At 43.6% G+C, this 19,268-nt stretch overlaps 1 protein-coding gene across 4 annotated transcripts in view; it reads right to left on the bottom strand.

The window, feature by feature from the left end:
* The window catches only part of CAP2 (cyclase associated actin cytoskeleton regulatory protein 2), a 104,498-nt gene that overhangs the window by 34,537 nt on the left and 50,693 nt on the right, over positions 1-19,268 (bottom strand). The window lies entirely within an intron of this gene.

Below are 19,268 nucleotides of genomic sequence, written 5' to 3'. Positions count from 1 at the left end.
CCTAATTTTTCGTGATAGATGGTACAGTATGGCTGATAACCATCGTCATCATAGCAACAGGGGGCTGAGCTCCATCAGCCCCCACCCTTCATGTGTAAAGAAAAGATTCAATTGCCCCTGGACTAGCAGAGGGATGCTGGGCTCCTCTCCTACACACTCCTTACTGTCCTGTCTGGACTATCATAGCAGCTGGAGGCTGCCTTCCACTCATATCTCACTAACAAGTCACTGTGTCTTATTCCTGCATTCTTTATTACTTCATCACACAAGTGGGGGGACAATGCTACGGTAGCCCAGGAAGGCTGGGAGAAGAACGGAATCAACAGGTGGGGTTGTTGCAGGAGCACCCCCTGTGAATAGCATACAGCTCATAATTTCTGCAGGATCTGACACAGAGCAGCTGTGCTCTCTGGTTCTCTGATACAGTGGTTCTCTAGTACACTTGCCCATATTCTAGGCAGGACTGATTCTATTTTTAGATACCAAAAAGGAGGGATTGACTCAGGGAGTCATTCCCAATTTTGGCTTTTGTGCCCCTGGCTAAGAGCAGCCAGGGGCACTTATGACAGCAGCAAATGGTGCAGTGCAAAAGGACTGGTAACCATGCCCATCTTATTACCAAGTTATGGTATGGTAGATGGTACAGTATGGCTGGTAACCATCTCTGCTATCATGCAAAAGCAAAAGCATGCTGCTGTGTAGCGCTGCTGAATCGCCTCTGAGAGCGGCATCTAGTACACATACGGTGACAGTCACAAAAGGCGAAACAGGCTCCATGATTGCCATGCTATGGCATCTGCCAGGGCAATCCAGGGAAAAAAGGCATGAAATGCTTGTCTGCCGTTGCTTTCCCAGCGGAAGGAGTGACTGACGACATTTACCCAGAACCACCCGCGACAATGATTTTTGCCGCATCAGGCACTGGGATCTCAACCCGGAAATTCAAAGGGGCGGGGGAGGCTGCGGGAACTATGGGATAGCTACGGAATAGCTACCCACAGTGCAATGCTCCAGAAATCGACGCTAGCCTCGGACCGTGGACGCACACCACCGATTTAATGTGTTTAGTGTGGCCGCGCACACTCGATTTTATACAATCTGTTTTGTTAAACCGGTTTATGTAAATTCGGAATAATCCCGTAGTGTAGACGTACCCTTAAACATATTTTCAGTGTATATATACATAACTTCTTCATACATTTCACTATGATAATAATGACCAGTGTGACACTGACTTTAACTTGAGACCTCACGTGACATTCTTTGGTGAACCAAAATGTACATACTAGAATCAGGATATGCCCATAACCTTATCAGCCGGCATTAAGTAATTCTTGGGTCACAGGACCCCACTCCAAAAATGACTATACATCTTGGAGTTACTGTGACAGTTAGTTTTTCATATGATATTCCAGAAACTTCTTTAGGACATTTGGAATGCCCTGGGTTTTCATTTTATCTATCAAAATGTATTTTATGTCTGATTTTGTTTTTTAGAATTACAAAATATTTTGTTTTGATGTATTGCTATACCAAGTAGAATTTGCTCCATGTTTACCAGCATCAAACAGTCCAACAGAATGAGTACTCAGTGCGACGAACAGCGTTTGGAATGAAGAGAAAAGCTGGATGAGCACAGACCTCATTTAAGCTATTCTTTTATTCAGTGTGAATATTAATCACACTTGTCCAGTGTATCAGATAAACTCATTCAGAACATTAAGTTGCTGGAAAATGTACCGCATTCAGTAATATACACATGTTGCTGCAGAGTGAGAATCTATCAGCATCTTCTTGTCTGTAATATAAACTATCTTGCGACCCTAAAATATGTTGCCACAAAAGTGGCTCCGTTTTTTATTCTGAAAGTTCAGTCACCTAACCCATACCACACACTGACATGTGACCGACTTGAGAGAGCACCATTCCTCAGATATAACCGCGATCTTTCCTCAAATATAACCGAGGGGGGAAGTTGGCACTAGTATTTACGGACAAAGTTGTCTGAGACAGATATTTCTTTTCACTTTTCCTAAGAGTGTAACTGTTTGACTGACTTAACTGTTTATTGGACAAAATTAATTTTTCAGAATACTTTGAGGACCAGCATTACCATGCCACAGTATTGTACAATTACCTGCCCAGTCAAGGTGCAGGTCCATTCTGTAATAAGAAATTGGTATATCAGAGTGCTTAAGCACTACCGTTATGGATGCTATACAAACCCTAAAATAGGTAGGTAGTGTAACAGAGAGATTAATTATCAGAAAGACTTTCCAGTCAGCAAAGAAAGATTGATTGTAAGTGGCTTCATTTGCAAAAGATGTATCCAAAAGTGGGATGAGTGGAAAAGGTGAAAGCTCCTAAATGGCCTCTTGAGAGCTACACATTCTTCTTTTCCGTGTTGGGAGAGAGTTGTAACAGAGAGAAGTTCAAATGTTCCCCAGATCAGCTGAGGAAAACCTTTACGGGATGACCTTCTTCCTCCCTTGCCATTAAAATATCTCATGACTTCTCACTGGGTAACAATATCTCATGACTTCTGATGGCAGTAAAAAATAACACAGTAGTAAGCTTTGCTTGCTTCTTTCCCTCCCCTTTAACATGTGTTTCAAGCCATTCCGCATGAACTATGCTTCTTAAAATATTCCCCTTACTTAAAATAAATGCATCAAAGTTACCATAAGTCAACATGTGGTCAAAAGGCTTTCCCAGAAACAGGGAAAAATCAGAGTTTCAAAAATGTTAAAGGAGTCAGTCTCGAACATTATTATTGTCACATTGAGAAAGACCAGTGCATTTGAAAAGTTGGTGATATCTGGCCTGCCTCCATAAAGGGAAAAAATGTGATATTTACAATATTAACTGGATCAGAAAGGATCTCTGGCTCCCCAACTACGAGTCATTAAGTCTGAAAAGACCCTGCGATCTCTTAAAAATTGGTTGTGTGACCATAATATTATCAAGTTTGGGAAAGTTCTTGTTTGTTTGTTTACAATTTTTATTTTTTCATACAACACGCAGGAAATCTGAGTATAAGAGGGGTTAGCAAAAATGAAATAAAAAAAATAAAATAAAGTATTTGCCCTGCTTTTCTGTTGTGCCAATTTGTTCCTAGAGTATAAGGAATGTTTACAGTCTCTAGTTCATCATGAACCTTCATGGCCCAGATCCAAACAACCCAAGAGAATGTCAGGAGTACAACATGTAGCTCCAGAAAGACCTTGCATATTGAGGCAGCATGGTCATGGGGATAGGGCACAGGATTGGTAGTTAGGAAACCTCAGTTCTCTTCCAGGCTCTGCCACTGACTTATTGTGTGACTTTTGGAAAGTTACTTCAGTTCTCTGTGCCTCAGTTTCCTATATGTAAAATGGGGCTAATGATACTTACCTTCATTTGTAAAATGCTTTGAGAGCCAAGGATAAAAAGCCCTAAATAAGATATAAGTATTATTATTACTGGGGGCAGGCAGGGCCGGCTCCAGGGTTTTTGCCGCCCCAAGCAGCAAAAAGAAAAAAAGAAAGGGAAAAAAAGCCACGATCGTGACCTGCAGCTCTACCACCGCCGCTTCAGTCTTTGGTGGCAATTCGGCGGCTGGTCCTTCACTCCGAGAGGGACCGAGGGACCCGCTGCCGAATTGCTGCTGCTGAAGACCCGGATGTGCCACCCCTCACTGTTGGCCGCCGCAAGCAGCTGCTTGCTGGGCTGGTGCCTGGAGCTGGCCCTGGGGGCAGGGGACTCAGTCCTGCTTTCATTGAGGTCAACAGAAAAGCTCCCATGACTTCAGTAAAAGATTATGTACATTCGTTTTACGTGTGTTAGAGTATTTCTGTTGCTTTGAATGTAGGGAGATATATCTTTTCTTTTACTTCACTACATATTAAATATTTCTAAAAATGTAGTCCATTTTACATTTTCTATTAACTTATTTAAGCCCATCTCAGGGCTTTTAAAGATGAAATATTAAGTGCTAGAGAAACTGAAAGGAGAAGAATTTGGATTCATACAGCAGCTATATTCATCCTCAAAGTGTCTCAGAGCAGTCTACAAAATAATGTTACTGATAGCGTAGTGGCTATGGAAACAGAGCAGTCGCAGTAGGCTAGATCCTCAGCCCTGTTCCATCATTTTTGTGTTGCTCGTAAGGAACGATGCAGCTCTTAAGGGTGTGTGTGTGTGTTGTGTGTGTGTGTGTGTGGCTTCTTGTTACTCATGCACCTGGGCAAGGGTCTGTCACAATCCAGCCCTAAGCATCCGAACTTCTTAAAATGAATGAAATGTACCATTAGACGAATGATATACAGTGCATTTGACTATATGGTGAGGGGGAATTAATAAAAGACTTACTTCTGGCAGTAATAGCTCTTGATTTGGCTCTACAATAGGAGCAATATGGATCTGCTCTGCTCAGGATTCTAAAAGAACTTCCTCTTTATTAGTTACCAGCTGATTTAATATTCATTGCAATAAAGTGAATCTCTATACTGTATCTGTAACAAAAAATCAATTCAAAGAGATTAATCTGACCAATTTAGTTGGAAAAAATCTTCAACATGTCTTCGGCATGTGCTACATTAAATTTCTTGTCATGTAAGATGGCACAGTTGTTCAAGGTAATTTAGGACTCTTGGTACATAAACACTAGACACATTCCTATTATAACATCATTTTACTGAAATTTTAAAAATGCAGAATAGTACAACTGAAAAATATCGAATATAATTCTTATTTTCTCTCTTACCCTTCAGCCTTTATAATAATTAGTAATGCCAGACAAGAATCTCTTACCGTTATTAGTAAATCTAACCTAAACCAAACTAATCCATTCCATATCATTCTGAATTAAAAAACTAAATCAGAGTGACAAGGCTACTGAATTGGTTAGTGTAGCTGAAAACACTCCAAAGAAGTCACTGAATGCAAAACACTGGCTTCAGGGGTTTATTTTAACATACTCTGCCCCAGTCCTACAAAATTGCAGTGCACATCCATGAGGCACTGTTTATTTCAGCAGACCTTGCTGAACCGGTCCCTGCTCCTGGAAACATTTCACTTTATTCATGAGAAGTCCCACAGCTGCATTGGCTTGCAGGAATGGGAACTACATATATCAGTGTTGCCAACTCTTGTGACCTTAGCACAAGTCTCGCAATATTTGGTGGTTTTGTAAAGCTCCAGCCTCTGAATCAAGGTGATTATTTGAAAATTTCAGCTTTAATTTAAAAACAAAAGTAAGTTTCTACCTCTGTCCCCTCCCTCCCGCGCAGTAGTTGAGGAGCAAAGCTTGAAAATGTGAATCCTAAACCACAAGGCAAATAAAAAGACGCCAACGTATTATTTTTAGTCTCATGACTTTAAGCCCATGTCATAGTGTTTTGGGGCTTGACTCATTTTTTTAAAAAAATGCTTGGGGTTGACAATACTTAGGGTATATCTACCCAGCAACTGGGAGGGTGTTCCCCAGCATGGATTGACAGACATGTACTAGCTCTGCTTGAGCTAGCACACTAAAAATAACCACGTAGCCAGGGGTAGCACAGGAGGCGGCTCAGGCTAACCACCCAACTATATACCCGTGGGGTTGGGTGTGATTGTATTCAGGCGGAAGTCTGAGCCATTGCCCGTGCTGCTAAAGGACACTGTTATTTTTTTAGCACACTAGCTCCAACAGAGCTAGCGTGTGTCTATATACCTGTGTTTGGAAGCACCCTCCAGCTGCTGTGTAGTCCTCCCCTGAGTTCTCTCCAACCTTGTCCACACCGCAACAGTTAGCTTGAGTTAGTACGTTTCAGTTACAGTATCCAGGTTACCTGACTTCGAGTGAGAGCAGAGAGTGGTCGCACTGCGAAACAATGCTGGAGCTACACAGAGTGATTGGATTAGCATCTGATGAGTTGTAACCTGAGATGCTGCATCCTCACAGCTATCTGGTCATCCTAGATCCTTCCCATCTCGGATTCCAAGTTAGAATAATTCCCTGCACTTCCACCAAGCAGTACAGTATATCTTTTACTGTGAATTGTGTATGGCCATAAGGTAGGCCAGAGTTAGTGATATCACTGTGTATTGAAGAATAAGGCATTGTAGTTTCTGTTATCGCTGATGAGATGAAACTCTATTATAGATGGATAAAATCATCTAAGAGTTTCTGGCCTAACTACAGTTGCAGAGTTTGTGTGCATTAACTGTGCTTTTCCATACTTTCATATGTTTGTGTTTCTTTTAAAGGAAATCTGTAAAGAGCATTTTTTTAAATTGGACTTGGACCCTTCTTTTATTATGCATAAGGAAGACATGAAAGGTTGGTTTGTTTTTGACATTCAAGAATGTCAGCACTGTGATGGAATAATTTTTCTATTTTATTAACAATTTGAACTCAACTGAGATGGTGCTTGTGTTAGGCTGACAAATGATTTTCAGAGCTGAATCTAAATAAAACCAAAACAAGCTGCTAAACAGCCTTGAAACTCCAGGGCTTGCTGCTTGGGAAATATCTGGATCCCTTGAATGGTTACAATTTTCTATTTATTTATTTCCTAGCAAAAATGTATCCAGCTTTCAAAGGCAGTTGCTGGACGGTTCCTTCTGCACACTCCTCCTCCTCCATGGGACGAGATGAGTCACCCCTCCTTGCACAAATGGGCTTTGTCTTGTGCGAGGTTTGAGTGGGAAGAAATTTCAGCCCCTCTGCATCTGCTACTTCAGCCTATGGGCCAGAATAGCATCCTCTGCCCTGTGCCGTGGGGAGCAAGTAGGTTACTGCTAAATATGTGCAGCTGCAGCTTCAGTAGAACTTCCCCCACCCTCGGCCTATAGGGCCTCACCACACCAGCTTATTCGGGATCAGTACAGAGATTCATCTTCAGAAATCACCCTGTGTGACCAATCCACTCACACCTCCCTCAGGGAGGGCTAGAGCAATATTTCCATGCCGGGGGCCTTGTGCAGACCCTCCATACATAAATGAATTTTCTGATTTTCTTAAATTAAATGCATCTCCAACACAATGGTACATTTAGGGCTTGTTCCTGCATTCACAGACGTCAGTGGCAAAGCTCTGATTGACTTTAATAGTGCAGGACGAGGGCCTTAACAAGGTGCGACAAAAGTGTGGGGAAAAATTCCTGGCCTTACCAAGTCAGTTGTCTATTGACAGAAGCATGTGATTCAGCATAAATTCATAGATTCTAGGACTGGAAGGGATCTTGAGAGGTCATCGAGTCCAGTCCCCTGCCTTCATGGCAGGACCAGCTACTGTCTAGACCAGGCCTGCACAACTCGTAAAGCGGCGAGGGCCACATTCCTCCAAAGAAAACAGCTGAGGGCCGAAACCCCCCCGGCCCCGCGGAAACACCCCGCCCCAGAGCCACCCAGCCCTGCGGAAACAAACCCTCTTTCCCCAGCGCCGCCCCACCAAAACAGCTGTGGGACAAAAAGGAAGGTTGGGGATGGGGAGGTGATACTTTATTTTAAATCAACCAGGGGCTCCCAGCTAAAGAGGTGGCTGGGAGCCCTCAGGGTCAAATTAAAGGGCCCGGGGCTCCGGCGGCTGGGGGAACCCAGCAGGGCCGGCTCTAGGTTTTTTGCTGCCCCAAGCAAAAAAAAAATTGGCTGCTCCCCTTCCCAGCCCTGGGCTCCCCCCTGTACCCTCCTGCTGCCCCAGTCCTGGGCTCTCCCCCCCCCACACACCCCCTGCCGCCCCAGCGCTGGGCTTCCCCCTTTCCTCCCCACCAGTGCCCTCCCTCCACCCTGCTGCTGCCCCAGCCCTGGGTCACTGGTAACTCGCTCCCAGGGCAGGTCATTCAGCAGGAATTTTGAATGTGCACAAAACACAGACAGGATTGGTTCCCATATGGTTACAGAGCTGCAGTAAAGTGGAACAATTTTCAGCTTGTGTGATTGGAGGATATCTGGATGCATATTATAAGACTGTCCTCCATAAATGAGGAGAAGTTGAGGTGCCTTTATTGTTCTTTTGCTCCACTCTTTCTTTCCATGGGGAATTTGCCAATGCAATATCACTGTCTTCCTTTCAAACAAACAAAAAGGCAATGGCTGTTGAAAATAGCAATTCCAGTCCTAATAAGCATTTCTTGCTCAATTTTATCCTACTTTTTCTACAGCAAGTTACAGTGGATCAGTATATTTGATTTGGGAGAAATGAAGTAAAAGCTGCCCAAACCGAGCTTGAGCACGCCTGAATTTTGAGGTGTTCAAATCTGGAAGGCAGGTGCTGGCGGGGGGAGGGGGCTGTGGGCTCCACGGGGGAGCATGGCAGCAACTGTCTGGAGCTGCATGGAGCCAGACACGCTGGTCTGAGTGGCACGGTAAGGGGGCTGGGGGTGGGAGAAGGGGTAGAGGGCTCCGGGGGGCAGTCAAGGGACAAGGAGCAGGGGGGTTGGATGGGGCAGAGGTTCGGAGGGGCAGTCAGGGGATAGGCAGCAATTGGATAGGCATGAGAGTCCCAGAGGTTTATCAGGGGACAGGTAGGGGGTGGGGTCCTGGGGGGAAGTTGGGAGGGTCTCAGGAGGGGGCAGTTGGAGACAAGGAGACGGGAGGCTTAGATAGGGGCTGGGGTCCCAAGGGGCAGTTAGGGGCAGGGGTCTCGGGAGGAGGCAATCGGGGGACAAGGAGCAGCGGCATTTAGATAGGGGGTGGGGTCCTGGGGGGGCAGTTAGGGGCAGGGGTCCCGGGAGAGGGGTATCAGGGGACAAGGACCAGCGGTGCTTAGATAGGGGGTAGGGGTCCGGGGGGGGCAGTTAGGGCAGAGGTCCGGGGAGGGGGAAATCAGCGGCCGCGGGCTGGGATTCAAAGGGCTCTGGGCGGGAGCCCTGAGCCCTTTAAATCCCAGCCACAGCTGGGAATCTCTGCGGGCAGCCCAGAGCCCTCTGACTCCCGGCCGCGGCTGGGATTTAAAGGGCTCTGGGCTCCCTGCCCTTGCGGGCAGCCCAGAGCCCTCTGATTCCCGGCCGCGGCTGGGATTTAAAAGGCTCTGGGCTCCCCACAGCTGCTGGCAGCCCAGAGCCCTCTGACTCCCGGCCGCGGCTGGGATTCAAAGGGCTCTGGGCTGCCTGCAGAGTGCCGTGTGCAGGGGATTTAGAATCCCCCCGCAGGAGGCTCCGCGGGCCGTATGTTGTGCAGGCCTGGTCTAGACCATCCCTGATAGACATTTATCTAACCTACTCTTAAATATCTCCAGAGATGGAGATTCCACAGCCTCCCTAGGCAATTTATTCCAGTGTTTAACCACCCTGACAGTTAGGAACTTTTTCCTAATGTCCAATCTAAACCTCCTTTGCTGCAGTTTAAGCCCATTGCTTCTTGTTCTATCCTTAGAGGCTAAGGTGAACAAGTTTTCTCCCTCCTCCTTATGATACCCTTTTAGATACCTGAAAACTGCTATCATGTCCCCTCTCAGTCTTCTCTTTTCCAAACTAAACAAACCCAATTCTGAACCTTTAATCATTCTTGTTGCTCTTCTCTGGACTCTCTCCAATTGCTCCACATCTTTCTCAAAATGCGGTGCCCAGAACTGGACACAATACTCCAGTTGAAGTCTAACCAGCGCAGGGTAGAGCGGAAGAATGACTTCTCATGTCTTGCTCACAACACACCTGTTAATGCATCCCAGAATCATGTTTGCTTTTTTTGCAACAGAATCACACTGTTGACTCATATTTAGCTTGTGGTCCACTATAACCCCTAGATCCCTTTCTGCCGTACTCCTTCCTAGACAGTCTCTTCCCATTCTGTATGTGTGAAACTGATTGTTCCTTCCTAAGTGGAGCACTTTGTCCAGATCATTTTGAATTATGACCCTGTCCTCCAAAGCAGTTGCAATCCCTCCCAGTTTGGTATCATCTGCAAACTTAATAAGCGTACTTTCTATGCCAATATCTAAGTTGTGATGAAGATATTGAACAGAGCCGGTCCCAAAACAGACCCCTCCGGAACCCCACTTGTTATACCTTTCCAGCAGGATTGGGAACCATTAATAACCACTCTCTGAGTACGGTTATCCAGCCAGTTATGCACCCACCTTATAGTAGCCCCATCTAAGTTGTATTTGCCTGGTTTATTGATAAGAATATCATGCAAGACCGTATCAAATGCCTTACTAAAGTCTAGGTATACCACATCCACTGCCTCTCCCTTATCCACAAGACTCGTTATCCTATCAAAGAAAGTTATCAGATTGGTTTGCCTGATGTATTTCTCTTAAAAACCACAGCAATCCCAACCTAATAACTACTAGGTGTTCTGTCAAAACTGACAAATTACTATTTTAGTCACTTGTGGTTTTTATTTTTATGCATAAAATGTTAGGGAAGTAAACAGACAGGGACATGAAAGAGAAATAGCTTCCTAATCAGTGAAGAAACCTGGGGCTGGTGTAAATGTCAGTGGAGCTGTGCCAAGTTATACCAACAGAGAATCAGGCCCAATATATTTATCCTGAGAGCCTGGATTTAGTCTGACAATATTTATAATCAGAATTGCATGCTACTGCACACCGTGTTACCCTCTGCGGCCATTCTGGCTAGGCAGTGCACTGTACATCCAACAAAGAGACACTCCTACAGTCGGACAAACTGTGCAGACCCATCTGGGTGTTCTGCTACCCCAGGCAAACTGAACAGATTCCACTCCTAACTGTGGGCTGCTACTCAGGCAAGAGCAGTTATCAAGCTTTTGATTTGCTCCTAATTTTTGCTGCTCGAGATAATCCTGGGTTCTGTTTGTTAGGTGGTATGCCCTACGATGTATGTTCTAGCTATACACTGAAGCAAATTTCATGACAGAGAATGGCTGTAGGAGGGCACGTGCACTAACTGAAAACACAGAAGTGCGCAGGAAGACTGAGCTGACTAGCTATATAAGCTTCTCGGGTTTTAAAAAGAAATCACATGCTGTAGTACCGCTCCAATATGGGCATTCATGGACACTCCAGCTTTAAGGACAATCATTCTTCTCTAAACACTGCCACTGTTAAAATCCACTAACTGGATTCATCCTGTGTTTATGATGGCAAAACCCCCAGTCCCAGTGGTAGCAAATTTGCCAGAGGTGGAGATTGAAGCAGTGCCCAACCGCCATGTTGTCTCTCCTGCCAGAAGATGTAGTGGGGGTGAGTGCAGCCCAAAAGTGCTGGGAAGTGGGTGGACATGCTGGCCAAGGGAGTGAGCTACCTCAGTTTTGGGTGTGCAAAAAATGAAGAATATGGTCCCTAGTGGATTAGGGATTCTTACCAGAATGCTTACATCAAAATGGTTTAATGTAAGCTTATCTGGCTCAAGGGCTTGAGTATGAGCATTGCTGCAGGGATTGAAAACTGGCTGAAGGACTGTGGAGAAAGGATAGATGTTAAAAGGAAATGTTTCAGGCAGGTATCCAGTAAGGTGCTACAGGGATTATTACTGTTGTGTCCAGAGGCATTTTCTATTTCACTCATGATCCTCGAGAGACAATGAATAGCATATCCGTTAAAACGATAAGATGGTGCTCAGCTGCTGCATGGATGTGCTAGGGGGTCAAAGATGGAAGAAGCCTCCCTCTTACTTGTGTCTGGCCCCTGCATGCGTACATGATGAGAGTGCTCACACTGAGAAGTGCAAGGTCTGTGAGAAGCTAGTCCTGGTGGTGGTGTCTGCCCCTCAAAAGGGTGTGAAGAAGCAGGACCATAGCCCCATCCACCTTCTGCACTGGCCAGAAGAGCTGGTAGGGTACAGAGAATGGACTTCCTCAATGGCAGCACAACAATCACAGTCTTTCTGGACTCCCTGAAGCTTCAGGTGGCATTATGCCTGCCCGAGGCTAAGTGCCCTGCCTGCAATGCAGGGTGTGTCTCAAACACCTCAAACCATTGAGTTGCAGAAGACATTAATTTGGGAGGTTGTGGAGACACCAATGAGGAAAGAGAAACCATACAAGGGGATCTAGAGAGGTTAGCTATGTGGGCAGGAAATAAAATGAGTCTGAAACTGGTAAAGTGCAGTTGGAGAAAAGAAGTGAGAAATATGCAATCAATGGTGGGTAGCTATTTGGAAAACAATAATACTTACCAAAAAACAACCAAGGATGGTGGTGGACAACTGGATGTAAGTCTGCAATGCTGACCAAAAAAAGAGCCCATGCAGTTTTGGGCTGCATATAAAAAGGCATCATGTGAAGGAGCTGGGAACTGTATGCTGCCTGTGGACCCTCTTTATATGGCATTAATGAGACCACAGGCATCACATAGTGCTAGGCTTATTCATACCTGAAACATGCTGACAATTAGGAAGGAATTCAGAGAACCAGGGGAGGGTGTGTGAGGGGTGGGTGGGCAGGGGGAGAAATAAGAGTCTAATGATGCAAGGTACTGAGTGCCTCCTATTAGGTGCTCAGCACTCTCAACTCTCATTCACTTCAACCTCCATACTTTTTACAAGATTGTGCCCTGAGGGTCTAGAAAGATTTAAGAAAGAAGAAAACATAATTGGACCAAATTCTACTAGTTACAAAGGTGCAGCCTTGCTGAAGTCAACCAAATGAGTAAAATGACAGCAGATCTTGACCTAAAATGTTTAGTTTGGCTGAGCAATAATTGAAGAGGAAGGGATGTATTTAGAAAATAGGTGGTCCATGGGTAGTATATCTAGGAGCAATCAGTAATGGAATGACAATCAACAAAGATAAATTGTACATAAGTAATAGGAAAAATCTCCTACTTGAGGCAGTAGTCTTCCATGGGACGTAGTGGCCATCCTATCACTGGGGTCATTTAAAAATAGGTTAGTTCCCATGCTTCTGCTTGGAGAGCATAGAGACCACTGAACAAGTTATATGCCTCCATAATGTTTTGTCCTGAGCCAAATCTGGTGGGTTACTGGATTAGATGCTTATGAGCAACATGTTTCTGTTGATACTATCCAACCATTGTGATTTAGGTCTTCCAAGGGGTCTTTTCTATCCTGCTTTCATTGGATAAAATTGAAAATAGTTCTCTCAGGGGAAGCTGGTGGACATTAGAAGCAAATGACCATACCACCTTAGAGAATGTTGGGTGACCGTCCAAGAGAGTGGGACCTGTTTAGTTGGAAGACAGGTTTCTTCGATTGACTTGAATTCATACCATTTGATGTTTTCGAACGTTTCTGAGATGCTAGCTTCATCTGAATGGTGTTCAACTTCTTTTCAATCTGAACAAAATAGACTGGAGAAAAATGTAAGAATATGATGCTGCGAACAATCCTGCACTTGCAGGAACTAGCTGGCTAGAAACATTCATCTCTAATTTCTATAGACTAAATTTTGACACATTTATTCAGTCTCTACTCCAGGCAAATTCCCACTGACTTTAATAGAAGTCATGCCTGAGTAAAGGGCCCTTTAAAACCTCAGATTTTGCTCCTACGATTCTACTCTAACTTCCCTAGTTTTTGTGGGGTTTTGAGTACAAGTTATTGTGATTGATTTTTTCCCATCCCCCACCCCCAAATTGGTTATAGCAGAGGTTCTCAAACTGTGGTCTGCAAACCACTAGTGGTCCACGAGCTCCATTCAGGTGATCTGTGGACAGCTCCCTCTAAGGTATGCGCCTTGGTGGCCGCACATGAGAGAATGTGGGGTCACCCACCTAATTAGTGGAGCCATGCAGGCCTGGCTCCACTAATTAGGTGCCTGGACCCTGGAGAAGACGCACATGTAAGGTGAGATGGTGGCATTGGGGGGAATAGGGGGTAGGTGGGAGGGGGCAGTGGGGTGAGAAGAGGGGGTGGGGGAATTTGGGATGTGTAGGGCTGCAGCAACCAGAGAAAATGGCAACTTTCCCCAGCTCCAGGACTGCGGCTGCCGGGGAGAGACAGCCCTCCTTCCCAGCCTCAACTCGGGAGCTGCTGTGCCAGGGGAGAGAGGGAGAGACCCCCCTCTTTCCCAGTCCCAGCTCCAGGGCTGCTGTGGTGGGGGAGAGAGGGAGAGGTCCTGCTCCTTCCCAGCCTCAGCTTGGGGGCTGCCGCAGTGGGGTAGAGAGGGCACATCCATCGCATTAGACTACTGATATTAAAATATGAGTTGTGTGCTTTTATTTGTAGAATAAAAAAAGTTAATTATTATTAAGTTTTTTATATATATAGTGCTTTTATCCAAAGCGCTTTACAATAGTTAGCCAACAGTACAAACAACATTTGGAAAGATCATTAAGTGGTCTGCCAAGACCCTCAGTAATTTGCAAGTGGTCCACGAAAAAAAAAGTTTGAGAACCACTGGGTGATAGCATCTGCACATTAAAGGCAGGTATTTGAGTGGAATGTTTGTCTACAGAATGTTAATATCAGACCAGCTGGGGACTGGCAGACATATGAATTCAATCAGCACTTTTTGTGTATGTGTCTGTGTGAGGAATTATATTCTAGCACCATTTATAGTCTGAACTGCATCTGTCATCTGAATCAAGTTGTAATAATCTCTTATGACCAGTTTCTTACATTTCTTGCTGTGCCTATTTGTATGGACACTAAATTTTGAATGTAAAGGGTTTTACCTCAGAAGTGCTGTGGTGTAATTTTAAATGAATGGACTTAATGGCAAGTCCATTCATTACATCATGAAAAAGCAGCCTCTGTCTCCCACAACATATCTGAGGAATAAACTTTAATATGAGAGGTTCCTGATAAAATGGACTGCAACATCTCAGTCCAGTACTATCTGCAGCAATGTGTTTGACACAGATCTAAATCTGATACTGCTTATACTTATAATAAATCATGGGCAAATTTATCGTATTAATGATCCCCTTTGTGGGAACAGTGATACAAATAGAAGACCAAACTGACAAAGCAGTTTCTTGAGATATTTAAACTCTTGAAGTGAAAAGAAACAGTTACTGAAGAAGCAGTGGCATAAAATTTATCATTCATAGAATATTTACTGCTATGACTTTGAATGGAACTATTCTGGAACAAGAATGCATTTCTTGAACATCACAAGTAAAAAATTATGTTGTTAAAAAGATAGTTACTCAAGGAAACAAATAACTTTAAATATGCCACAAAATAATATTCTGTTTGATTCAGAATTAGATTTGGAGTAGAATGTGTGGAATAGGAAATGCAGTTCAAAACTGTTTCACAACGTTTTGTTATCTTAATTTCTTGAACAGCTCAAAAAACATATAAATCGAAGTACTCAAAATGCCTTTAAAATAATTTCTCACAGAACACAACACACTTACACCTCTTTTACTCTCTTTTCACCCCCTTCCATTCCCATATATAAATAATTTATGGTAGATAGGTTTACATTTTATAACGTTTTAAAATGCATCAGAAAATTACTTCCAATAAGTGGCTGAATATAGGAACTCCAGCATTAGTTTGTATCCAGCAGCCACTAGTTGGGAGACAAACATTAATATAAAATGATAGTTTTGTCATGTGATCTTTTCCACTGCACCTCCAAATATAGAACATGACCATAAAAAGTAAGGAGAACATGCACCCTGCTAAGTAATTTATTGCAGTTGATGCAGGATTGGTATGCCATCTGGAACAGCTATTTTCACATATACAGATGATAAAGGCTGTGCACCACAACAAGCTCCGAGATGAAAAAATGTAGAAGCTCATATTAAGAAACAAATCTGAACAAAACCAAGCTAAATGAGTTTAACTATTAGAAGAGCATTTGATAGTAACACACTAACTACAGATATTAAAGAACTAAATTAATTAGTGACCTCAGCATTTGAATAAAAGGAGAAGAGAAAAAAAATCCCGGCTTCTACACATTATGTATTTCTATTTTCTGACCCTCAAAGTTATAATATTATTACCACAACTGGCATCTTTTTAATGCTGATTGCCTAATTCATTAGTTTCTTTAGCAAAGACAGCTGAGCTAATTTGTTTTTTCAGGGTTTTTTCTCTTTATTTTATTTTTTTTTCTTAAAAAGTCACCATGTGCAACATCCCAACACCACAGGAACTCAGTAAATCCTCTCAGTCTCCACACCGCTGTCTCTGAATATTTACAAAGCTACTATGCCATAATTGCAACTCACTGGCTCATTCACAGCTTTACATTACTAAAGCAAACAGTCTAGACAGCTGAATGACAGAATTACTCGCTTTTCTCTTGCATTTACAGATACCCTGTTATCTTCATTTGCTTTTCTCTGCCCTGTGCATTCCGATACACTAATGATTAGCTTTCCTGTTTGGATTCCACACTGACTTTGTAGCTTTAGGCTATAAATACAAGCAGACCCAGATGACATCACGTTGATATAGTCATGGGGGGTCTCCCCTTCCTTCCCTCTCTTGGGCTATTCTATGCTCACCAGTTTTCATATGTGGTGCAGAAAACAATCTGCAAACCCATTAATCTGTGTAGAATTATTAACACAGTTTTTTTTTCTACCACTGACATGGAGATGTGAAAAGACAGAGTAGTGCCTGGAACTGCATGCTCTGCAATGAAAAACACTATTCAAGCTGCTGCCATGCAAACTACATTTTGCACAGAATAAGCAGCAGTCAACAGTGTTCAGGTCTGCCCACAGGATAGCTGAGTGTAAAGCCATGCAAAGAACTGAGTCTGAAAAAAAATCAGAATGAACAGCAATATCTTTTTTATGGAGGCACACCAAAATAAATGTGTATATCAGCAATGCTGTCTAATGCTCTTGATATTAAAACCAACAAATGCACTGGGCCTGGTCTCACTCAAAAGTGATCAGAAAAAAACCCTTATTGATTTTTCAATACTTATGACATTTTTAACTTTCCAATGGTGTTCGCCTACACACTATGTCTATGTGGACCTCCGTCTATAGCTATAACATTCCAGCCTTGACCCCGTAAGTCCTAGTGTAGGTTTCAACAAGGTAAACAAAACTGTGTCAGGGCAGCCAAAGTTCAAGTAAAATTATGCACCAAGTTGCCAAGTCTTGTGATTGTATTGCAAGTTCTGCAATATGTGGTGTGTTCCTTAAAGTCCCAGCTCCTGGAAAAGCAGTGATTTACATGAGAATCTTAGGGGTTTTTTGTTTGTTTTTTATTGAAAGTTTCTAGCCCTCATAGTTGCTGAGAAAAGCCTGAAAATGTGACTCAATTATGCTAAAAGCTCAGAAACAAGAAGACAAACAAAAAGAACCCCCAAATCCATTATTTTTTAAAGCCAATCATGAACTTTTGGGCGAGCCTGACTGATCATTTTTCAGGTTAGCAATACTGCACACCTAGTGCTTAACCTATCGTGACCTAGGAACCTCTTGATTGGCAATCAACCAACTGGCAGAGGGCAAAGGGGGTTCATAGAGTTTTACAGGGATCCCCTGTCTCAGTTATATGGATAATAATGTGCCAAAGAATGTCATGTAAGGTCTCTATTGAAAGCCTGTCTCACACGGTTCATCACAATCACTGCAAAATATATTACAGATAATATGGAAGGGATAATGTGTGTGTATATATACTGAAAACTGCATTCCTAAGGTATGTAAGACAGGTCACCAAAAGGTGATAAACAACTTCTGTTCAGACAAGGGATAGGAGACACTTATCTCCTTGGCTGACCATTGTGTATTGGGTGTCTTACTATGGAAGTTAGTCGTTAATGGACACCATTAATGACTGCTCCTTGGAGCAGCTAGTCCTGGAACCCACAAAGAGAGAGGCAATTCTTGATTTCGTCCTAAGTGGCGCACAGGATCTGTCCAAGAAGTGAATATAGCTGAACCACTGAGGAATAGCAACCATAATGTAATTAAATGTAACATCTTTGTTAGGGTGACCAGATATCCCAATTTTATAGGGACAGTCCTGATATCTGGGGCTTTTTCTTATATACTCCCTATTACCCCCCACCCCCATTCCGATTTTTCACACTTCCTATCTGGTCACCCTAATCCTTGTAGGGGAGGAAATACCAAAGAAACCCACCACAGTAGCATTTAACTTCAAAAGGAGAACTACACAAAAATGAGGAAGCTACGTAAATGGAAATTAAAACGAACAGTCAGCAGAGTGAAATGCCTAAAAGGAAATTTTTTAGAACATCATACTATATGTATACCTCAAACAGTAAAAGGACCAAAAAATAGCTAAACGAGAGAGTAAAAGAGGCAGTTAGAGACAAAAGGACATGAAGTCAAATAGAAGGGAACATAAACTCTGGCAAGCCAAGTGGAAAAGTATAAATAGGCAGGCCAAAAAATAATTTGAAGAGCAACTAGCAAAAGACACAAAAACTAACAGCACAATTTTTTTAAAGTACATCAGAAGCAGAAAGCCTGCTAAACAATCCATGGTGCTAGAGAAAAAGTCAAGGAAGACAAGGCTTTTGCCAAGAAGCTAAACGAATTCTTTGCATTGGTCTTAACTGCAGACAATGTGAGCCACTATTTTTAGGTGACAAATCTGAGGAACTGTCCCAGATTGAGGTGTCAGGAGAGGTGGTTTTGGACAGTAATAAGTTAACAAGGCCAGATGGTATTCACCCAAGAGTTCTGCACTTTCATATTTGAGTTCCTTCAGAACTAATAACAGTGGTTCGTAACCTATCACTTAAATCAGCCTCTGTATCACATCACTGGTGGATAGCTAATGTAATGCTCATTTTTAAAAAAGGCTTCACAGGCGATCCTGGCACTTACAGGCCAATAAGCCTAACTTCAGTACCAGGCAAAAGTAAAGACTAGATTTATCAGACACATAGATGACCACGATATGTTTGGGAAGAGTCAACACAGCTTTGTAAAGGTAGCCTCACCAATCTATTAGAATTCCTTGAGGGGGCCAACAAACATGTGGACAAGGTTGACCCTGGGGATATAGCATACTTGGACTTTCAGAAAGCCTTTGACAAGGTCCTCACCAAAGGCTCTTAAGCAAAGTAGACAGTCAGGGGATCGGGGTGGCTCTATGTATTTTGCCGTCCCAAGCACAGCAATCAGGCAGTTTTCAGCGGCATGCCTGTGGGAGGTCCGCCAGTAACGTGGATTCGTACCCGCCACTGAAACCGCAGGACTGGAGGACCTCCCACAGGCACGCTGCCAAAGGCAGGCTGACTGCCGCCCTCATGGTGACCAGCAGGGTGCCCCCCGTGGTTTGCCGCCCCAGGCACACACTTGGTGCACTGGTGCCTGGAGCCGCCCCTGCATGGGATGAAAGGGAAGGTCCTCTCAGGGGTCAGTAACTGGTTAAAAGATAGGAAATAAGGGGGAATAATAAATGGTCACACTGGAGGAAGGCAAATATCAGGGCCCCCAGGATCTGTACTGAGAC

This window comes from Mauremys mutica, chromosome 2, assembly GCF_020497125.1.
Source record: "Mauremys mutica isolate MM-2020 ecotype Southern chromosome 2, ASM2049712v1, whole genome shotgun sequence".
NCBI classification, from domain to species: Eukaryota; Metazoa; Chordata; order Testudines; family Geoemydidae; genus Mauremys; species Mauremys mutica.
This window is presented reverse-complemented; position numbering and strand designations above follow the sequence as displayed.